The 25,030-nt window shown below is 37.9% G+C and overlaps 1 pseudogene across 1 annotated transcript; it reads right to left on the reverse strand.

Annotated features, from left to right (window-relative positions):
* Window positions 1-11,233: 11,233 nt before the first annotated feature.
* On the reverse strand, window positions 11,234-24,596 carry LOC309843460 (ubiquitin-like-conjugating enzyme ATG3 pseudogene; annotated as a pseudogene). Its single transcript has 2 exons — window positions 24,461-24,596; window positions 11,234-11,965 (listed from the first exon to the last, which is right to left on the reverse strand). The product of its transcript is annotated as a ubiquitin-like-conjugating enzyme ATG3 pseudogene (transcript).
* Window positions 24,597-25,030: the final 434 nt, after the last annotated feature.

Genomic DNA, 25,030 nt, shown 5'->3' on the forward strand with positions numbered 1-25,030 from the left:
GGGGAACCCTCCTACACTGTTGGTGGGAATGCAAGCTGGTGCAGCCACTCTGGAAAACAGCATGGAGGTTCCTCAAAATGTTGAAAATAGAACTACCCTATGTCCCAGCAATTGCACTACTGGGTATTTACCCTAAAGATACCAACATAGTGGTCTGAAGGGGCACGTACACCGAATGTTTATAGCAGCAATGTCCACAATAGCCAAACTATGGAAAGAACCTAGATGTCCATCAACAGATGAATGGATAAAGAAGAAGTGGTATATATACACAATGGAATACTATGCAGCCATCAAAAGAAATGAAATCTTGCCATTTGCAACAGCATGGATGGAACTAGAGCGTATCATGCTCAGCAAAATAAGTCAAGTGGGGAAAGGCAACTCTCATATGATCTCCCTGGTATGAGGAAGTGGTGATGCAACATGGGGGGTTAAGGGGGTAGAAGAAGAATAAATGAAACAAGATGGGATTGGGAGGGAGACAAAACATAAGGGACTCTTAATCTCACAAAACAAACTGAAGGTTACTGGGGGGTGGGGGGCTGGAAAAAGGGGGGTGGGGTTATGGACATTGGGGAGGATATGTGCTATGGTGAGTGCTTTGATGTGTGTAAACCTGGCGATTCACAGACCTGTACCCCTGGGGATAAAAATATATGTTTATAAAAAATAAAAAATTTAAAATTAAAAAAAAATAAATAAATAATGAACTCAAGGTAATCTTTATGCCAAAAAGGCATATTTTGCGGTGCTATATTTTGCTTCCCTTCAAGTGCCACCCAAGTGTGCCTTTGAGTGCTTGATGTCCCATGAGTATACATTAGATGAAGGACAGATCTTTCATCTATAGCCAGAGCTCCTCAGCAGAACTCATTACATAGAAGGATTTGAGCAGCTGGGCCAGGTGTGTAAGCATGGACAGAGGAGACAGAGAGGAAAGATAATCTGAAGTCATGCCCATTCAGTGAGCATGAATAATATGAGAAAAAGGGTGGAATAGAATACTGGGTAACAGAAGTCTTCCCTATAAGCACTTCATAACCACTTCAGTGACCTTTTGCCAGACTCACACACTCTCTAGTGAGAGTGGGTGGGGCTCTGCTCTGCATTCTAGTTTAGGCAGGGAAAAATGGTGATAACCTTTTCCTGAACATAGGGCCTGGAGGCAAAAGGGAAGCCTGGAAATCAGGGCTCAAGGGTATGTATATAAATATATAAAGGCAGGAAGTTCTATGGGACATCTCTGTTAACCAAGAATGTGCAGCCTCATCTCTTTCAAGCCACTTCTGCCTGAGGGCATCTTGCCTAAGTCAAGGGCCTTCCGAAAGCACAGTCTCTTTCATCTTTTCCATCCGAAGTAATTTTTTTCCCATGGTCATATACAAACATCTAAGAGTTTCATTCTTTATTTAATATTCCTATAAGATAGAGAACAAAAACCCCTGCTGTGAACCTCAAGAACCTTATTCCATGTAGTAAAAACAAAGTATGGAGCATCTATACATAGCAAGAGCAGACTTGGATGTTAAGATACATAGGAAACCAGGAAGTTGTTCTCAGGGACCAAGAATGTAATATGTGAAAAGCCTTTTAAAGTGCATAAAGTAGACCCATTATTCTCTGAGGGACAGTGGTTTGTGATATAATGGGCTCTCTAACATTTGTAAGGTTTGGGAGCAAGAATACAAATGGAGGCCCATGAACTGTATGTCCAAATGCTTAGAAATCCTAAGTCAAGTTAATGATTTGTTGCTAAGTAAAATGTTCTATCTTTCTCCCTTGAGGAATATTCCTTCATAGCAACCTGGAAGATAAACTCCAAATTTTAATACAAAATTAGTATTATTGGACTCCTTGAGGTGCTGAGCCAGAACATGGCAGCAGTCCTAGCTCCCTGCTAGTCTCGGGTCTCTGCTAGCCTCGTTTCTCCTCCCATAGCAGCTCCACTTGCACCAGGTGGCCTGGCCTGTGTGGGTGCAGGCACTTTAGTCTATATGTCTAGGTTTTATCTAAATTCTCATCTTTTTTTCACCTCTCAGGCACTGGCATGCACACTTAGGTGTCAAAGGCCATTCTCAGGAGGACAGTCTCAGGGAGGAGTCCCATCCATTCTAGGAAGAGGGTCAAAAGTTGTTTGGGCACAAGAATATTGAGTCTATATCTAGAAGGAAGGATACACAGGTACCAAATGATCATATTAACTTATAAACACTAAATAACAAACTGAGACATATCAAAATTTGTAAGAATTTGAGCACAAATCAATTTGTATTAGGCAGCATACAATCTATCACATAGAAAGGAGGTCTAAGGAACTATACAAAGTTAAAAAAAAAAACTTTTATAAGCAGAAAGGAGCAGGAACAAGGAAGTTATACTGGCAAAAAAAAAAAAAATGTGGGCTGATTATTGCTGTTAGTTTCCTTTAAGGGAGGGCAGAGGTCTATCAGGCAGATTATGTAACTAGTACTAATCAGGTGATTCCTGATAGACTGGTTTTAAGGTTCCATTTCTGGGAAACCTGAAACTGTAATTAAGTGAAGTCACAGCTTGGTGACACAGGGCTTAATGAAAACAACTCCATTTGGGCCTAATGTGTTGTTTTTAACAGAATACAGGTCCTTAGACCCACAGAGAGGGCACAACTGGAACAAAACCAAAGGTGGGACCCTCAAAGGAAGAGGGCAAGGTCTATAGCCAAGATTACAGATTTTAGAATCCGATTAGAGTTTGCACAGTATAAATGTTGGCTCAGTGAGAATGAACTTTGAGACATTGAAAGGTTACTTTCTTTCTTCAAGATACGATCTCCTCATCAATGGAATGACATAAAGGGCCCAGTGGCCCTCTGCCTAGGTGGCTTGCGAGCATTTGCAGGGAACACAATGGCTGAGCAGGACCTTACAAGAAAAGAAGGTGCTTAGTGGATCACCCAGTGAGGGGAGGGGGCTCCTTGCTCAGCAAACAATGAAGTGACAGATGCATTTGGGAACTTTCCAGAAGCTCAGCAGGGGGTACTATTGTATGTACATTGGGCCTACAGAAGAGTAGGAAGCTGGGCATTGAATGTGAAGGAAATGGCATCTGGACTCATCCTCCCCTGGCCACCCCAAAATCAGACCTGCTCAGGCCCAGCTAAATGACATAATGGACAATAAGCCCTTTCAGAACACCCATGTGATCTGGTTTACTACATAAGACAGAGAGACTATTACGACTTAGAAACTGATAGTCCTGACCTCCCTCACCGTCACACCCACTCGTCAGGCCTGGAGCTGTCAGTCTTTTCAGAACATCAGAATTCTCTCTCCCTTCTCAGCCCAGCCAGGATACTCTGCCTGGGTTTCCTCTGATATTCTTTCAGTATCTCCTAGTGCTAGTTATTCCCCACAATTCTGAAATGCCATCAGTTCTATTCTTCATTCCAAATGGTTCTGCTTGGAATAATAATACTCTTTAAGTGCCCATAGGGGACGTTAAGACTTTAAGAACTGATTTCACTAAAAGCTTCATTTAACTGAGCTTAAATGAAAGTGAACTGACAACTAATCCAGCTAATTCTAGTTCATTCTAGTTTTATAGAAACACCACTTTTACTTTTCTGATTTAGGCAGCAGTTGAGACAGACAGCAAGTCAAGCTGGTGACAAAATATTTCCCCCTCAAAACTAACCAGCATGAATGTGGGATTGATATTTGCAGAGACCTAGGTTCCCTTCAATGCCTTAGAAATTTTCAGAGACTATCTTGGAAATGAACTTGCCCAAATACACACAGGTTTTAATCATCAGAACACCCATGAGAGGACAGAAAGAGTAGTGTTAGTGCCCCCATTACACAAATGGGAAAGTGAAACACAAAGAAATTAGATAGTTGCCTCACATGACCAGTGAGGCAAAACTAGGGCCTGGGCCTTATCCATTATCCCATGCAGTCACTCTCTTAATTCCAACCCTTTCTGGGTTGACCATCCAAGTTTTTTGTCCATAGGACCATATATTTATTAGTGCATAGTTCTCTATTTACATAGAAAATGTTCATAATTTTAGCAATGAAGCACTGAGGAATCAAATGCACACAGAACTGTCATGTAATTCCTTGGTCTTTCAATAATCTTTCCAGAAAGCTCCTGACACAATTAGTTGTCATTCAGTTGATAAACATCATATACCTGCTATGAGCCATGCACTGTGTCAGGCCCTGTTTACATGTTGAGCCAAATGGACATGGTCCATTCACTTAAGAGCTTACAGAATTTTGTAGAACAAAGGCACCAAAGAATCCTCAAAATAAAAACACAATTATAGAGCATAAAAAACGCCTTCATCTTTCTATCCACATCACTTGAAATTTAAAAGTAAAATGAGAAAATAGAGAAAAGGCTCTCAGCTGACTTTACTGAATCAATAACATTGTTATAGAAATAAGGGAATCATATGGTTTCACTTGTTTGTGGAGCATAAGGAGTAACACAGAGGACATGGGGAGATGCAGAGAAGGGAGTTGGGGGAAGTTGCAGGGGGAGTTGGGGGAGTTGGAGGGGGAGATAAACCATGAGAGACTGTACTCTGAGGAACTGAGGGTTTTGTAGGGAAAGGGGGTGGGAGGTTGGGTGAGCCTGGCTGTGAGTGTTGTGGAGGGCACATATTGCATGGAGCACTGGGTGTGGAGCATAAACAATGAATTCTGGAACACTGAAAATAAATTTTAAAAATAAATAAAAATTTAAAAAATAAAATAAAATAAAGTACTGAAAAAAAGGGGGGGGGGAATTATTAGCAAACTAAATTGTTTAAAGATTCCTGGAAGATACTAAGCGGAAAGGATATACTGATAAAGAAATAAGAGATGGGGGGAAGTCTTACAGAGCCTAAAATATGCCCAGAAGAAAACTAATGCAGAAGCAATATCAAATAGCATGGATAGTCTGAGCTGAGTCAGTGAATGCAAAGGGGACCAGGCCATCACTGATTTTGAATGGTGTGGTAAAGCTTCCATGCTAACCCATATCTGATTGCCTCTCCTTCCTCAGCACATAAGGAAACTAGTCCTCTTAGCTGTGCGCAAGATGAGGCTATGTGATTTCTGTCCAGTAGAGTAGGAAGAAAAATAATTTCAGCATCCATGCATCACTTCTGGGCAGAAACAGAGCACAGTAGGCATGATTCCCTGTTCTCCCTTCCACTGCTGCCACAGGAACGGGGTGTGTCAATATGACAGGGTCACATAATGGAGCAGACTATGTCTCTAAGTAACTGTGTGGAAGACAGTTTGCCAGGAATATTCCCTGGTCAAGCATCAGAATTTAAATGAGTGACAAGCCATTGTTTTGGTAAGCTATAGAGCTGGACAGTTTTAATTTGTTACTCAGCATGTTTAGGCTATTCTATATAATATTACTGAAACAGGGGCTGGAATTCTTCTCCCTTGCAGTCACTAAGCTTCAGAGACTGGTAGTGTTTGGACCCAAATCCTCAGTACTGTTTTCTAAACAAAATGATAAATACTCCTGGAGAAAGGCACTTGTAGAATCTGTGGCCTGTGAGAAAATCCAGAGTAGAGCAAAGCCTTGGTAATGAATGTTAGATTCCCAGGTCATATATAAATGAGAAAATGGGCTGCCGCTCCAATCAGGAGAGAAACACATTGCATCCCTCCTTACCTGGGCAGTGGGCCTTTCTACTTCAGACCCACACACCCTAAACCAAAGCTCACAGGAGTCTTCCTGCCCCTCATGAGGCCCACAGAGTGGATTTCAATTCAGTGAGAGGATTGTTGAAACAAATGCAAACTGAAGAGACCCATGCCACCTACTTGGCTGAACAATGTCTCCAGTATCCCCCACCACAGTACTGTGCTGGCATAGCTCCTTTGATTTCAGTACCTGTGTGCAACTCTTCCCATAACCCTGAATACTGCCAAGGAGTCATCATTCCACCATAAACCTCATCCCTGCAGGGACCCTTCTGGATCTCAGGTGAAATACACACTGTTCAGCCTATGGTTTTCCCAAACTCTCGGGCCTTATCTTGGCTACTCTCCCCATCAGACACACCCTAGGTCACCTTTTCACCTTACTATCTTCCTAAACACATGTTCTCACTTTCTTTGGACTTCACTGCCCTCTCTGCCTTAATTCTTGCTTATCCTCTTATCTGTATGTTGGGCTCTCTTCCTTCTTACAGATGCACCTCAAGGGCTTTTCCAGGGCTCCACACCCTCTGTTCCTGACGGTGAAGTGCTCTCCTCTTTCCATGTACTGTCTCATCCCAGGCTACCCTCTTGGTGCTCATGTCTCCGCCCCACTACATAACATTAATTCTTTGTCTGCTTCTCTCTCCCCTGAGAATAAGGAGCTCCTTAATGTCAATCCCTTTGCTATTCTTGGTGTTCTGATTATTAAGCAATGACCTGCACAGATCAGTGATTATTCAAAATTCAAAGACAGAGGAAGGGAGGAAAGGAGAGAGAGAGACATGGGGGGAATCTGGGAGGAAGGAAGCAGGGAAACACATCTTACTAAAATGCCTGATACTGAGGCACCTGGGTAGCTCAGTCAGTTAATTTTTTACCTTTGGCTCATGTCATGATCCCAAGGTCCCAGGATCAAGTCCTGTGTCAAGTACTCTGCTCAGCATGGAGTCTGCTTCTCCCTCTGCCCCTCCCCCATCTGCATTCTCTCTTTCTCTGAAATAAATAAATAAAATCCTTTTTCATGTGTCTGTTAGCCATTTGTATGTATTCTTTGGAGAAGTGTCTATTCATGTCTTCTTTCCATTTTTTGACATGATTATCTGTTTTGGTGGTGTTGAGTTTAAGGAGTTCTTTATAGATCTTGGATATCTGCCTTTTGTCTGTAATGTCATTTGTGAATATCTTCTCCTATTCTGTGGGTTGCTTCTTTGTTTTATTGACTGTTTCCTTAGCTGTGCAGAAGATTTTGATCTTGATGAAGTCCCAAGAGCTCATTTTCACTTTTGTTTCCTTTGCCTTTGGAGACATATCTTGAAAGAAGTTGCTGTGGCTGATGTCAAAGTGGTTAATATATGCAATGGAAGATTACACAGCCATCAGAAAGGATGAATACCCAACTTTTGTATCAACATTGATAGGATTGGAGATTATGCTGAGTGAAATAAGTCAAGCAGAGAAAGTCATTTATCATATGGTTTCACTTACTTGTAGAACATAAGGAATAACATGGTGGACATTAGGAGAAGAAACAGAAAAGTGAATTGGGAGAAATCAGAGGAAGAGATGAAACATGAGAGACTGTGGACACAGAGAAACAAACTGAGGGTTTTGGAAGGGCAGGTGTTGGGAGATGGGTGAGCCTGGTGGTGGCTATTAAGGAGGGCATATATTGCATGGAGTACTGGGTGTGGTGCATAAACAATGAATCTTGGAACACTGAAAAAAAATAAAATTAAGATGTTAAAAAATTAAAAAATAAAAATAAATAAAATTTTAAAAAGCATATATCTATGTCTACATATACACATATACATATATATCTCTGTATGTTAACTACATTAGAATAAAATGAAATAAATAAAATAAACAAGGGCAGTTCTTTCTATTGTCACTGATCAGATTACTGTAAGAGAACAGAACTTATGAAGACTGAAAGGGATAAGTATCAAAATTCCCACAAGTCTCCTCATTCTCAGACATGGCTGAAGATGATACCAACCTCACTGCCCACCACAATAAAATTTAGTATGAGCAGAGTGCAGGCACACCTGAACAATGAAGAGAAAAAAGCAAAGACAAACTGAGGTCAGAGAGGTCAGACTGACCCTCCTAGATCCCAAACAAATCATTTCCCAACACCCTGTTATACTTAGTGTGGCCTTGATCTGTGCCTCCACAAAAATCACAATCATGTTTTATCAGGGAACTTCTGGTCTTCTAACTGTTAAAATCACAAGTCTGAAGACCACATGTTTCTGTCTTGCCATTTAAAAACAAACAAACAAACAAACAAAAGCTGACCAGCTAGAGTTCAATAAGGTGCCCTAAGTGTACAGATGCAGAGCAGCTTCCCTGAAGAATACCACAAACACACTGTATCAGTTTACAAATTTTATTAGTACAAAGCAGGCAGGCTCTGAGAACAGCTCAGAACTCCACTCAATATGACATGGCATCGCTAAAACTTTGTTCCTCAGGAGTTAAAGGTAAACAGTGAAATGAAATATGTGTTTACTAGATGAGTTGTGGGTAATATTTCTATAATTCTAGCTGTAGGCATGGCTGTGCTAGACTGCTGACTTCATCATTTTCAGCAATTGGGGAAAAAAAAAAAAGAAAAGAAAAGAGAAGTCACCCAAAACACTAGAACAAACCAGAAAGCATGAAGAGAATTAGTAGAAGAGCCAGTGCTGCTGCCTCTAAGATTCTCCATTATTAATAGTTACCAAAACCAACAAAACAGGCATAAATCAATTAGGGATCTGAAGGTATGTCTGTAACTCTTGGATAAACAATATAGGATTCTCTTTGTCTGTGAAGGGCAGATCATTTGCTTTAAAAAGGAAAGATAGGGAGTTGAAAATGAGGCCATTCATTAGGTATGTGATCTTGAGCACATTTTGTGGCAAAATATGTTCATCAACAATAACACGATAATCAGATGAACCTAACATTGTTGCTGTGAAAGGAAAACAAGGTATATATATTAAAAAAAAAAAAAAGCACAAATTCTGGGGTGATAGACTGGGAGCTTATGTAAATCTAACCTCCCAAAAAAGCAACAAAAGAATTATCAAAAAGCATCTGAACAAATTTTTCAGAACCTCAGAAATAAACCAAAGCTTGCAACAATCTTAAGAGAATTTATTCAAAGAAAACTGGAGCTTATGGACTGAGTTTGACACACCCTCATCCTCCTCCCCCAAGTTCAGTGGTAGCCAAAAATCCAGGACCTTCACAGCCTTAATTGTTGTGAAAAACAGCAGCCTCAGAACTATTAGAAAGAGTAAGGTTGGATTTAGAGTGCCTCAAAAAGTCCCATCTTGGAGGACTGTCACTATTTGGTCTATTCCACAGCTCTGTAGAAAACCCCATTCCTAAAGCATTTATCAAAATGCTTATGACAATCGTTTAATGTTACAACTGCTTGAGGATGTGATACTAGTCAAGGCAAGTTAAACCCGAGCCAAAAAATTAAAAAGAAGACCTGAGAAACAAGATATCAAGAGAAAAGCAAGATACGCTTGGAGGTGCTATGATAGATATTCCTGAAGATCCAGTGAGGCTGTAAATATGCCCAAGTAAGACCTGAGAAAGACCCTAATCTTTCACCTACTGCTAAAGTAAATGTTCATCAACATTTACATGTTGATAGTTACATGTAACTATCTCAGTATTTCACATGTGACAAAACAGTCATGGAGGGCAGCTCAACAAAAGCTGGAAGATTTCTGGTCAAGGAATTTAAATTTCTAACCAATCATTACCTGGCAACCAAGTTAACTGAGCAGAGAGTAGAGTCTTCTTCACTGGGTGCACAATACAAGAAATTCAGACTGTGTAGAATTAGTTCAAGAAAGTTACTGAACAAAAAAGTAGCACGACAGAAATAAAACAATAAAAATAGTAGCAACAACAAACCATTCGGGGAAATGAGGTCTGGTTTCCATAACTGCCAAATTATAGTATATGAAAGATTCAAATTTCAGCAAAAATATATAAGACACACAAAGACAGAACCATATGGCCCATTAGAGGAAAAAATACAAGCAGTCAATAGAAGTTTTCCATGGGAGAACAGAGATGTTGAGCTTTCTAGAAAAATAGTTTCAAACAGCTATTACAATTATGTTCAAAGAATTCAAGAAAACCATATGTAAAGAATAGAGGGAAGCTATGACATAACTGATCAGATAGACTATTAATGAAGAGATAAATATTTTTTTAAAATATCAAATAGAAATTCTAGAATTGAAAAGTACATGACTAAAATGAAATAATTCCTAGAGGGGCACAACAGCAGATTTGAGTTAAAGAAGAAAAAACTGGTGAATTTGAAGAAGAGTCATGTGAAATTATATAATACAAAAAGCAAGGGGAAAAAAGAGTGATGAAAAATGAATAAATCAGAGACCCTTGGAATGCCATTAAGTATCTTATGCACAATAAGAATCCCAGAAAGGGAGAGGGAATACAGAAAGAATATTTGAAGAAATAATTGCTAGAATCTTCCTAATTTGATTATAAACATTTATCTACATGTCCAAGAACCTCAATGAACTTCACTTCGAATATACTCAAGATTGAGAAGTCAAAATTGTGGAGGAGTAGCAGGCTGAGATGACATCAGGTAGCAGAAGATCAGCTAGATAGTTTATCAAAACATTCCGAACACCTACAAATCCAAGATGAGATTGAAGAGAGGAAGAGCAACAATTCCAGAAACAGAAAATTGACCACTATCTGAAAGGTAGGACCTGTGGAGAAGTGAATCAAAAGCTATGTGAAGATACACCGCAGGGGGAGGGGCTGGCTCCAGGCAAGCAGCAGAGCAATGGAGCAAACAAAATAAGAAGTTTTAGAAGTCTGTTCCACTGAAGGACATCACTCCAGAGGCTAAGCGGGTGTGGAGCCCTCACAGGGAAAACATGGTCTCAGGTCCCACGGGGTCACAGAAGGATTGAGGGTGTCAGTATTGCAGAGCTCTCAGGTATTAGAGCAGGGAAGCCAGTTACAGAGATGGAGCCAAAGAGTGAGCTCTCAAATTGGGGTTACCTTAAACTGTGATCCATGGCACAGTCAGACCACTGTTCTTTGAGCCGGGACTCCACAAGTGGCAGATCTGGAAGAGTGGTAAAGATCTCCTGGTTTTGGAGACTAAAGGCAGGGCTGTGTGTCACAGACAGAGATACTCTGTCACAGGCTGGGTGAGCTCAGAGCACAGCTGGAGGCCAGTGAGACTGGTGATTAAACACTTTACTCCGAGGATGCACTGAGGAGTGGGGTCCTGAGTTCTTGGCTCCTCTTGGCTGGAGACTGGGCGGCTGCCATTTTCATTCCCATCCTCCAGAACTCTACCAGAAGCTTTCAGGGAACAAAATCTCCTGAGAGAGAACTCAGCAGATTATTTAGCCTAGCCCCTGGCAAGGGTGCATTAATTCTACCTCAGGCAAAGACACTTGAGAATCACTACAATAGTTCCCTCCCCAAGAAGATCAGCAAGAATTTTTTTTTTTCCGGTAGTGGAACTTTTTAAATTTAATGCATAAACATATAAGTCCCTTTATTAGAGAAATTGTACATATTGGTGAATATGGTCAATGGTCACATCTATGGGTTAATTGTTTAAAAATCAGAAACAATAATTAGGATAGATTCTATGCTCTCTCTGTTACATTTTGAAGTGTCTTGTGTAGTCATATTCTATTGTTGGAATGACAGCTTATACAAACTTCAAGAAAATTAGAAGATACATATGAGCACCAAGTTCTCCTCCTCCTCCTGCAACAGTCTCAATGATTTTCTTCATCACCTCAGCATGCCTGCATGGATGAACTGAACACATAGGAGGTGGTGAGAGATGAGGGTGATTTTCAATGGTCACTGTTTTCTTCACATGATCTTGACTGATGTCTTCATACATGTGTTCAACTGTTAAAGGCTGCCTTTGCTCATCATAGTCAAACAACCATAATTGTGGTGTCTGGTAATATTTATCATAAGTGATATAAAGGTCATAAGTTCTTGTTTGCAAAATAGCATCTTCACCTCCAGCATCAGTTTTAATTTTACAAGCTTCTACTATTTTCCTTGTGTCTAGGGTAGCCTCATCTGTTTCCAACAATCCACTTTCTTCATATTCTTCCATATATGCAGCTTCTCCTCCTCCTCACATATTGCTGCGCGAACTTGAAGTTTTATACTGTCCTTGCTTTCCAATGTAATCTCCTTAACTGCTTTGGTTATTCCTGAAATACCTGTGTTATGAGCTCACTTATCAAGGAGAACAGTGGAATTGAAGAGGAGGAGAAAGCAAACCATGGAATTCATGGCTTTCTCCCCATGTTTTGTTTTGCAAAGTTAGTTAACTTTTTAATTTTTTTTCTTATTCTAACATTTTTAACCTTACTCTATCCTTTTTCTTAAAGTGTTCTAACTAGTTTATCTTAACAGTACCTTTCATTAAAATTTTTTTGAACCTTCATTATTATAGTAATATTTTATCCTTCATTGTATCTAACTTATTTTTTTCTATACACATAGGTTTTTTCTTCTAAAAAATTGGGGATACAACTTCTTCTAATAGATCAAAATATACCCTACGATCTAGCACAGGGCTTTGTTCTAGTCTCCAGCCTGAGCAAATTTTCTCCAGTTTCTTTTTCTTTCTTTTCCTAACCAACATATCTTATCAACTCTTTTTTTAGAAAATTTAAAAAATTTTCAACTTTACAGTTATAGTCCATCCCTTCCTTGTATTTACCTTTATTTATGTGTGTGTGTATGTGTGTACATATACATATATAAATATGTATATATACACATACATATATGTGTATGTGTGTATATATATATATATATATATATATATATATATATATATTTGTTGTTGTTGTTGTTGTTTTTCCCCTTTCTTTAAAATTTTGGGAAGTAGTTTCTTCTAAGACACCAAAATACTCCCAAACTTAAGTGGGTGGCTCTGTTCTTTTCACCAGCCTAATATATAAATTTTCTTTTTTTTTTTTTAATTCTCTCTCTCTCTCTCTCTCATTATTTCTTTTTTTTTTTAAAAAAACTTCTTTTTACCCCCATGATTTTGGGTCTCTTCTTATTTGGTTAATGCACATTTTTCAGTCTTTCCACCCTTTTATTATTTTATTCTCTCCACATATTCTTACCTGGATAAATAAGGTGGAAAAACTCACCACAATAAAAAGAACAAGAGGCAATACTGAAGGCTTGGGACCTAATCAATGCGGACATTGGTAATATGTTCAGATCTAGAGTTCAGAATGATGATTCTCAAGGTGCTAGCTGGGCTCAAAAAAGACATGGAAGATAATCGAGATATTAGAGAAAACCTGTCTGGAGAAATAAAAGCCCTTTCTGGAGAAATAAAAGAACTAAAATCTAACCAAACTGAAATTTTTTAAAAAAGCTATTATGAGGTGCAATAAAAAATGGAGGCTCTTACTGCTAGGATAAATGAGGCACAAGAGAGAATTAATGATATGAAAGACCAAATGATAGAGAATAAAGAAGCTGAGCAAAAGAGAGACAAACAAATACTGGACCATGAGGGGAGAATTCAAGAGATAAGTGATACCATAAAATGAAACAACATTCTAATAATTGGGATTCCAGAAGAAGAAAGAGAGAGCAGGGCAGAAGGTATATTGGAGCAAATTATTATAGAGAATTTCCCTAATATGGCAACAGAACAAGCATCAAAATCCAGGAGGTGCAGATAATCCCCCTCAAAATCAATAAGAATAGGTCCACTCCCCATCATCTAATAGTAAAACTTACAAGCCTTAGTGACAAAGAGAAAACCCTGAAAGAAGCTCAGGACAAGAAGTCTATAACATAAAATGGTAAAAATATTAGATCAGCAACAGACTTATCCACTGAGACCTGGCAGGCCAGAAAGAACTGGCATGATATATTCAGAGCACTAAATGAGAAAAACATGCAAGAATATTATATCCAGCTAAGCTATCATTGCAAATAAAAGGAGAGATAAAAAGCTTCTAGGACAAACAAAAACTAAAAGAATTTGTAAACAACAAACCAGCTCTACAGGAAATATTGAAAGGGGTCCTTTAAGAAAAGAGAGAGCCTGCAAGTGGTAGACCAGAAAGGAACAGAGACAATATAAAGTAACAGTCATGTTACAGATTATATAATAGCAATAAATTCATATCTCTCAATAGTTACCCTGAATATAAATGGCCTAAATACCTCAATCAAAAGACACAGGATATCAGAATGGATAGAAGAAAAAAACCATCAATATGCTGCCTACAATAAACTGGTTTTAGACCCAAAGACACTTCCAGATTTAAAGTGAGGGGGTGGAAAATAATTTAGCATGCTAATGGACATCAAAAGAAAGCTGGGGTGGCAGTCCTTATATCAGATCAAGTAAATTTTAAATCAAAGACTATAATAAGAGATGAGAAAGGACACTATATCATATTCAAAGGGTCTGTCTGTCTGTCCAACAAGAAGATCTAATAATTTTAAATATCTATGCCTCTAACATGGGAGCAGCCAACTATACAAACCAATTAATAACAAAATCATAAAAACACATCAACAATTATACAATAATAGTAGGGGACTTTAACACCCCCCTCACTGAAATGGACAGGTCAGCCAAGCAAAAGATAAACAAGGAAATAAAGGCCTTAAATGACACACTGGACCAGATGGACATCACAAATATATTCAGAACATTCCATATCAAAGCAACAGAATACACATCCTTCACTAGTGTACATGGAACATTCTCCAGAATAGATCACATCCTGGGTCACAAATCAGGTCTCAAGCAGTACCAAAAGATTGGGATAATTCTCTTCATATTTTCAGACCACAATGCTCTGGAGTGAGAACTCAATCACAAGAGGAAATTTGGAAAGAACCCAAATACATGGAGACTAAGAAGCATCCTTCTAAAGAATGAATGGGTCAACCAGGAAATTAAGGAAGAATTGAAAAAAAAATAATGGAAACAAATGATAATGAAAACACGATGGTTCAAAATCTGTGGGACACAGCAAAAGCAGTCCTGACAGGAAAATATATACCAATACTAACCTTTCTCAGGAAATAAGGAAGGTCTCAAATATACAACCTAAAGGAGCTGGAGAAAGAACAACAAAGAAAACCTAAACCCAGCAGGAGAACAGAAATCACAAAGATCAGAGCAGAAATCAATAAAATAGAAGCTAAAAGAAAAAAAAAAAATGAACAATTCAACAAAACTAGGAGCTGGTTCTTTGAAAGAATTAATAAGATTGGTAAACCCCTGTCCTGACTTATCAAAAAGAAAAGAGAAAGGACCCAAATAAATAAAATCATGAATGAAAGATGAGAGATCACAACCAACACCAAAGAATCAAAAACAATTATAAGTACATATTAAAATCAACTATATGCCAGCAAATTTGACAATCTGGAAGAAATGGATGCATTCCAAGAGACATGTAAACTACCACAACTGAACCAGGAAGAAATAGAAAACCTGAACAGACTCATAACCAGTAAGGAGATTGAAGCAGTCATCAAAAGTCTCCCAACAAACAAGAGCCCAGGGCCAGACAGCTTCCCAGAGGAATTACACCAAACATTTAAAGAATTAATTCCTATACTTCTGAAACTATTCCAAAAAATAGAAAAGGAAGGAAAACTTTCAAACTCATTTTATGAGGTCAACATTACCTTGATCATTACCAGAAAAAAAATCCTATCAAAAAAGAGAATTACAGACCAATATCCTTGATGAACACAGATGTGAAAATTCTCACCAAAATACTAGCCAATAGGATCCAACAGTATATTAAAAGGATAAATCACCATGACCAAGTGGGATTTATTCCTGGGCATCAAGATTGGTTCAACATCTGCAAATCAATCAATGGGATACAATACATCAATAAAAGACAGTGCAATAACCATATGATACTCTCAATAGATGCTGAAAAAGCATTTGATAAAGTACAGCATCCTTTCTTGATCAAAACTCTTCAAAGCATAGGAGTAGAGGGTACATACCTCAATATCATCAAAGCCATCTATGAAAAATTCAAAACCCAAAGAACAAATAATCCAATCAAGAAATGGGCGGAGGACATGAACAGACATTTCTGCAAAGAAGACATCCAGCTGGCCAACAGACACATGAAAAAGGGCTCCACATCACTCGGCATTAGGGAAATACAAATCAAAACCACAATGAGATACCACCTCACACCAGTCACAATGGCTAAAATTAACAAGCCAGGCAATGACAGATGCTGGCGAGGATGTGGAGAAAGGGCAACCCTCCTACACTGTTGGTAGGAATGCAAGCTGGTGCAACTACTCTGGAAAACAGCATGGAGGTTCCTCAAAAAGTTGAAAATAGAGCTACCCTATGACCCAGCAATCACACTACTGGGTATTTACCTAAAGTTATAAATGTAGTGATCTGAAGGGGCATGTGCACCCACATGTTTACAGTAGCAATGTCCACAATAGCCAAACTGTGGAAAGAATCTAAATGTCCATCAACAGATGAATGGATAAAGAATATTTTGTATATATACACAATGGAATGCTATGTAGCCATCACAAGAAATGAAATCTTGCCATTTGTGATGACATGAATGGAACTAGAGGGAATTATGCTGAGCGAAATAAGTCAATCAGAGAAAGACAATTATCATATGATCTTCCTGATATAAGGAAGTTGAGAAGCAAAGTGGGGGGTTTGGGGGCAGGAAAGGAATAAATGAAATAGATGGAATCAGAAGGGAGACAAATTATAAGAGACTCTTAAACTCATGAAAGAAACTGAGGTTTGCCAGGGGGTAGGGGGTAGGGAGATGGTGATTGGGTTATGGACATTGGAGAAGGTATACACTATGGTGAGTGCTGTGAAATGTGTAAACCTGGCGATTCACAGACCTGTACCCGGGGCTAATAATACATTTTATGTTAATAAAACAATTAAAAATATTATAAAAACATTTAGAATATACTCAAGCACTTCCATACCTTAACACATAGTAAAACTGTCAAAAAATTTAAAAAAGATTTATTTATTATTCTTAGGGAGAGAGGGGAAGAGAGAGACTGAGGGTGGGGAGGGCAGAGGGAAATAATATGTAAGCAGACTCCCCACTGAGTGTATAGCTGGATGATGCTGACCTCAATCCCATGAGTCATGACATCATGACTTGAGCTGAAACCAAGAGTCTGATGCTCAAAAAACTGAGTCACACAGGTGTCACTGTCAATAAAATTTTGAAAAAAAAAAAACTCATAATGTAAAAGATTTCTTAATAAGACTAACAGCTGTCTTATCATCAAAAAAACAAAAATAAAAACAAAACAAAACAAAAACGAAGAAGAAGAAGAAGCCCACAAGAAAATGGAATGATAGATTCAAACTGCTAAAAAGAAAATCTGTCAACCTATAAGTCTTTATCCAAAGAGCCTGTATTTCAAAAACAGAAAAGAAATTTAGATGTCCCAGATAGGCAAAAATAGAATGTCATAGCCCACTTATCATACAAACAAATACCACAGAAATTAATTCAGGTTGAAATGAAAAGATATCAAACAATAACAAATGTTCACAAAAGAAGTAAGAACATCAGTAAAGACAACAACATGGATAAAAATAAGGACATTGTAAATTTATTATAACTCTTCTATCTAGTATAAAAGACAACAATATGAAGCAATTATTAAAATGCTATACTGACTGATTTATGCTCTAGATCGATGTAATTTGTATAACAATAATAGCACAAGAGAGTAAGGAGAACATAAGACCAGAATTGAAATGAAAACAAGACAAAGGTTTCATCAGAAAAGAAAACTATACACCAAAATCTCTTGTAAATATAGATTCATATGCCCTCAATAATATAGTAGCAAAGTAAGTCCAGCAAAATATATAAAAAGGATTATATATCAAACCAAGTGCAATTGAAAACCTCAACAAAACAAAAAGGCAACATACTGAATGGCAATAGATATTCACAAATGATATATCCAATAAGGAGCTAATATGAAAAACATATAAAGAACTTATACAACTAAACACAAATCACAATAATAATAATCTGATTTAAAATGGGCAGAAGAATAAACATTGTTTCCAATGAAGACATACAGATTGTGAATAGACACATGAAGAGGTGCTCAATTTCACTAGCATTAGGAAATGCAAATCAAAACCACACTAAAACACCATCTTACAATTGCCAAAATGGCTAGAATCAAAATGATAAGTAAGAACAAGTGTTGGCGAGAATGTAGTGAAAAGAAAACCCTCTTCAGTAATTCCAATACTGGCCACTGAAACCATCAAAAAAAAAAAAAAAAAAAAAAGAAGAAACTAATTCAAAAATATTATTTATTCCTTTGTTTATTGCAGTATTATTTACAATGGCCAAGATGTGGAAGCAACTGAGTGTTTTTTAATAGATAAATGGATAAAGAAATATTACTCAAACCACAAAAAACATAAGATTTTGCCATTTATGACAACATGGAAGGTGGTATGGACCTAGAGGATAGTATGCTAACTGAAATAAATCAGACAGAAAAAGAGAAACATCATATGATTTCACCTAAATGTGAAATCTAAAAACAAATAAACAAACAAATAAAAAAAATGAAGAAACGTAAAGCAGAAACAGACCCATAATTAAGGAGAACAAACTGATGGTTGCCAGAGAATGGGGGTGGGTGATAGACAAAATGGGAAAAAGGAAGTGGAAGATACAAGCACCCAGTTATGAGATAAATAAGTTACAATGATAAAAGGAACATAACCAATGGTATTGTAATAGTGTTCTGTGGTGTCAGATGGTGAGCATAGCATAATGCATAGACCTGTTGAAACACTTTGTTGTATACCTGAAACTGATGTAACAGTGGATGTAACTATATTAACTATATTCAATAATTTAAAAAGTCAATTTATCCAAGAAATGCAGATTAGTATAATATCTGCAAACTAATTAATATAAAAATTATATTAATAATATTAATAAAGAAAATACCCCATATGTTAATCTCAATAGACACATGAAAACATTTGAGGAAATCTAATATCTTTCTGATATTTAATAACAACAACAAAATTCAACAAACTATAAATAGAAACTTCTTCGATCTAAAAAAGGGCTAGAAAAACCTAGAGCTAAGAATGGAAACAAAGCAATAGTGTTGACTCTCTTCATTTCTATTGAAGATTACATTGGAGGTTAGCCACAGAATTTGGGTAAGGATGAAAAATAATAAAATATATCAAATTTAGAATGAAAAGTTAAAGTTGTCTGTATTTATAGATTACATGGTCTTATCAATAGAAAATATTATGGAATATGCACACACACACTATTGGAGCTAATAAAGCTCAGAGTGTTTCTAATTTTCTGTCTCCAGGTCTACCCATTAAAAATCATTGTTGTATCTTTGGCAGTTTGTTTCTCTTTAGTTCTTTTCAAAGCCTGCTCCTCTATCAGTACAATGTCTTGAACTACTTAGGGAGCATACTCCTACTTCAGTCTTTCTTTATGTCATCCAATAACAGCATTAATAAAATCTACTCTCATAGCCTCAAACACCTGTCTTGCATGAAGAATGCCCACATTGCTCCATCATGACCTAATATTTTGAGAAACCTTGCTTTCATATTTCAGTATCTTACAAACATCTCATGTCCCACATACCTAAATTAAACTCATGTCTTTCCTTCTCAAATTGTTCTAAGATTGTCTGTGTTGGTGAATGACACATCCATCCAAAGTCACCCAAGCTGAAACACTGGGAAAATCGGCCTAATTTCTTCCTTCACTTCATTCCCCAAAAGCATACCTAGACTGTAAATTTGTTGAGAGCAAGGGCATGTCTTATTTACTTCTGCTTGCCCAGCGCCCGATATGATGCCCATCACTCTAAACATTTTGAATGAGTGAATTTGACTATGTCCTTTACTTACTGTTGCTCAGATTCAACATTCTTAGCAAAGGGTTCTGACTCTGATTTGTGCAAGCATTCCATAGGGACACATTAATATCTGGTCTTGTGCCTAGATCCCAAAGTTAAAATCAAAGCTTTGAAATCATGCAGTCATTATCATGCTTCTCTTACTATTGAGAAGTGACAAAACGTTTTTGAGAAACAATAACAAACCTGGAGACATCACAATTCCTGATTTCAAAATAAATTATAAAGCTGCAGCAATCAAAACAATAAGGTATTGTTTTAATTGTTCAAAATGGGGGGAATCCACATGTATACAATCAACTGATCTTCAACAATATCTCTAGGAATACACAATAGAGAAAGGATGGACTCATCAACAAATAAAGTTGGGAAAACTGAATATCCACATGCAAAAGATGGAAATTGGACCTCTTTGCTATACAATACACAAAAAGGTCAAAACAGTGAAGACTTTCTCATAAGACCTAAAACAATAGAACTACTAGAAAACAAAACAAAGGGGTGGAGTGCCTGGATAGCTCAGTCAGTTAAGCATCTGCCTTCGCCTCAGGTCTTGATCCAGGTCCTGGGATCAAGCTCTATGTTGGGATCCCAGCTCAGTGGGGAGTCTGCTTCTCCCTCTCCCTTTGCCTCTCCCCCTGCTTATGCTCTCTCTGTCTCTGTCCCTTTCTCTCTCTCTTTCTCTCTCAAATGAATAAATAAAATCTAAAAAGAAAGAAAGAGGGGCACCTGGGTGGCTCAGTGGGTTAAAGCCTCTGCCTTCAGCTCAGGTCATGATCCCAGGGTCCTGGGATCAAGTCCCACATCAGGCTCTCTGCTCAGCAGGTTGCCTGCATTCCCCCTTGCTCTCTGCCTGCCTCTCTTCCTACCTGTGATCTCTGTCTGTCAAATAAATAAATAAAATCTTAAAAAAAAAAAAAAGGAAGGAAGAAAGAAAGAAAAGCTTCATGGCATTGGTCCCAGCAATAACTTCATGGGTATTAGACTAAAAGCACAAACAACTAAAATAAAAACAAACTAATAAGGTTCTGCACAATAAAAGTAAAAATAAACAGTGTGAAAATGTAACCTATATTCTAGGAAAAAATATTTGCATACTATATATCTGGTAAGGGGTGAATTTCCAAAATACATAAGAACTCCTACAAATGAATAAGAAAACAACAAACACTACAACAACTAATAAGCTGATTGGAATAATGAGCCACAGACTTGAATAAACATTTCTCCAAAGAAAATATACAAATAGCCAACAAATATGTTTTTAAAAAAAAAAGATGCTCAATGTTACTAATAATCAAAGAAATGCAAATCTGTACCCCTGGGGATAAAAATATATGTTTATAAAAAATAAAAAGTTAAAAAAAAAAATTACAATGAGAATCACCTCACACCTGCTAGGATGGCTATTAGTTAAAAAAAAAAAAAAAGTGTTGGCAAGGATGTGGAAAATTGAAATCGTTGCATGCTACCGACAGTAATATAAAATGATCCAGCAATGGTGGAAAGCAGTGTGGCACTTACCCCAAGATTAAAAATGTAACTACCAGGGGTGTCTGGGTGGCTCAGATGGTTAAGTATCTGCCTTTGGCTCAGATCATGGTCTCCAGGTCCTGGGATAAAGCCCCATGTCAGGCTCCCAGCTCAGTGGCAGTCTTCTCTCTCTCTCCCTCTGCCTCTCCCCCTCATTAGGCTCTCTCAGTCTCTTTATGTCTCTCTCAAATTATATATATATATATATACACATATGTATATATATATAAAACATGGAAGACATGGGGAGATGGAGAGGTGAAGGGAGTTGGGGGAAATTGGAGGGGGAGATGAACAATGAGAGACTATGGACTCTGAAAAACAATCTGAGGGTTTTGAAGGGGTGGGGGGTGGGAGGTTGGGTGAGCCTTGTGGTGGGAATTATGGAGGGCACATATTACATGGAGCACTGGGTGTGGTGGATAAACAATGAATTCTGGAAGACTGAAAAGATATTTAAAAAATAAATAAAAATTTTAAAAAATTAAAAAAATGTAAATGGCCTAAATGTTTCAGTCAAAAGACCTAGTGTTTGCCCAAGTGTCCAACAATTGATAAATGAAAAAAGAAGATGTGGTGTGTGTGTATGTATGTATGTGTGTGTGTGTGTGTGTGTGTGTAATTTAGGCATAAAAAAAGAATAAAATCTTGTTCTTTGCAATGTCACCAATTGAGCTAGAGACTATAATGCTAAGCAAAATAAGTCAGTTAGAGAAAGATAAATACTATATGAATTCATTCATATGTGGAATTTAAGAAATAAAACAAATGAGCAAAGGAAAACAAAAAACAAGAAAGAAGCAAACCAAGAAACAGTCTCCAGAAAACAAACTGATGATTACCAGAGGAGAGGTGGGTGTGGAAATGGGTGAAGTAGGTGATGGTGATTAAGGGGTATACTTATCATGAGGAGCACCAGGTGACATATGAATTGTTGAATCACTATGTAATACACATAAAATTTTCATATCACTGTATATTAACTAACTGGAATTAAAATAAAAACAAAACAAAAAATATATTGTGTTTAGATAAAAAGGAAAACACACTGATCTTGCTTGAGATTAAAAACAAAAACAGAAAAGAAATACTGCAAGGTTGAAGAAAAGAAAGTCAATAAATAAAAGTCAAATTCTTTCTTAATACCAATAATGAACAACTGAAATTTGAAATTAAAGACAGTACCATTTGTGATAGCCCCCAAAACTGAAATACTTAGATATAAATCGAACAAACTATATACATGCTGTATAGACAGAAAACTACAAAATGCTGATGAAACTAATCAAAGAAACTTTTAAAATATTGTTAGAATGTCATAGGGGAAGGGGAAAAAAAAAAGAAGGAAGCAAACTATACTATAAGAGACTCCTAACTACAGAGAACAAACTGAGGGTTATTGGAAGAGAGATGGGTGGGAAATGGGCTAAGTGGAGGATTGCTATAAAGGAGGGTACTTGTGTAATGATGAATCACTGAATTCTACTCCTGAAACCAGTATTATGCTGTATGTTTACTAACTACAGTTTAAATAAAACTTTGTAAAAAATAGAATATCAATTATTCCCTATCTGATCTATAATTTCAACACATATTTTTTTTAATGCACCTAGACACTGACCTTACTTTACACTTTACATAAAAATTAATTCAAGGGGTGCCTGGGTGGCTCAGTGGGTTGAGCCTCTGCCTTCAGCTCAGGTTATGATCTCAGGGTCCCGGGATCAAGTCCAACATTAGTCTCTCTGCCAGGCGGGGAGACTGCTCCCCCCTCTCTCTGCCTACTTGTGATCTCTCTCTGTCAAATAAATAAATAAAATCTTTAAAAAATTAACTTGAGGGGCACCTGGGTGGCTCAGGGGGTTAAGCCTCTGCTTTCAGCTTGGGTCATGGTCTCAGGGTTCTGGGACCTCTCTGCTCAGCAGGGAGCCTTGATCAAGCTCTCTGCTCAACAGGTCAGCAGTCTCCCTGCTGAGCAGAGAGGTCCCAGAACCCTGAGACCATGACCCAAGCTGAAAGCAGAGGCTTAACCCCCTGAGCCAGCCAGGAGCCTGCTTCCCTCTCTCTCTCTCTGCCTGCCTCTCTGTCTACTTGTGATCTCACTCTCTCTGTCAAATAAATAAAAAAATCTTAAAAAAAAAAATAACTCGAAATGGTTCATAGGTCTAAATACAAAATGCAAATTTACAAAAATGTAAAAAGAAAACACAGAAGAAAATCTAAGTGACCCTGAGTTTGGTAATTAATTTTCAGATATAACATGGAAATTACTGCCAAAAAATGAAGAACAAAAATTGATAATCTGAACTAACTAAATACTTCTGCATTAAGAAAGATACTGTTAAGAAAATGAAAAAAAAAAAGTCATGGATAAAGATAATCATAAAGCTCAGATAAAGAACTTGTATCCAAAATATTACTTAAAAATATTTTGGTTCTAGGGGCGCCTGGGTGGCTCAGTGGGTTAAGCCACTGCCTTCGGCTCAGGTCATGGTCTCAGGGTCCTGGGATTAAGTCCCACATCGGGCTCTCTGCTCAGCAGGGATCCTGCTTCCTCCTCTCTCTCTCTCTGCCTGCCTCTCTGCCTACTTGTGATCTCTCTCTGTCAAATAAATAAATAAAATCTTTTAAAAAAATATTTTGGTTCTAGTTCAAGATGGCAATGTAGAAAGATCCTAAACTCATCTCCTCCCACAGATAGACCAAACCAAACCTCTGTATGAACAATTTTTTCTGGAAATAAATTGTCAGATTTACCCCTCTCATCAAGAAAATGAGGGCGGGTAGAAATAAAATGCAAACATAGTTCTGAAACTCAGTTTCAAGGGGAGTGGTGGTGCTATGGCCCACACTTTCCCACAGTCACAAGGAGTCTTCCAGACATTCCAGTTTAAAGAAGAGGAAATTGTTCTGAGACACTGAATCTGAATGGCCTTCAGGGTGAACCTAGACTGAAATAGAGCAAGAGGATGGAAATGGTTGTATAGTGGGTCAAATGTGTTTCTTGGAAGGGAGATGAGACAGAATGTTTTTATTGAAGTGACTAGGGCAATCTCCTAACAACCCAATTCTCATTTCCAGGAGTGAGAAACAACTGTGGGCTTAGGTGAGGGGAAATCTCCATTGCCTACACCTGGAACCATTGGCAGCAAGAACTTTGTGTTCTTCCTACAGAAAGAGAGGAAAAGCTGGTGTTCACTTCTTTGAATGGCCCTCACCATGAATGGATAGAGGCTGCAGAGATTCAGTTATAGTATGTTGGGACTCCCAGCTGATGCTCAAGCTTTTGGATGCAGGCTGTGGTGAAATAGGCTTTGAAAGGGCAATTCCTGAGCTCACGAGATCCTGCGGCATGCAGCATATTTGTGATAGTTCTGTTCTTCAGAAAGAGTGTGTCCCAAGCTCAAGGAGAAGATAGCCCCCTTTCCTTTGGGATAGCAGACATGGATGATCTCATATAATGCAGACCTGAAGTGGGAATTCACTTGGGTTCAGGCTATGTCGGTAAAATCCCCCAGGTGCCCATAGGTAAACTAAACTGAAATGAAAAAAAAAAAAAAAAAAATCAGCAAGGGGATGGAAATGGTACAAGGAAAGCCAAAAATATACAATAAAATTGGGAATAGGGAATTAGTTTGGGGATTGTGGACATTGCTGCCCTAAACATTGGGGGGGGGGGTGTGCCCTTTCAAATCAGTATGCATGCATGCTTTGGATAAACACCTAGGCATATCATCAATGAGTCCTAAGGTAGTTCTATTGGTAACATTTTCAGGAACTGCCACACA

The sequence above is a fragment of the Mustela nivalis genome (genome assembly GCF_964662115.1).
Source record: "Mustela nivalis genome assembly, chromosome: 11".
In the NCBI taxonomy this organism is placed as follows: Eukaryota; Metazoa; Chordata; class Mammalia; order Carnivora; family Mustelidae; genus Mustela; species Mustela nivalis.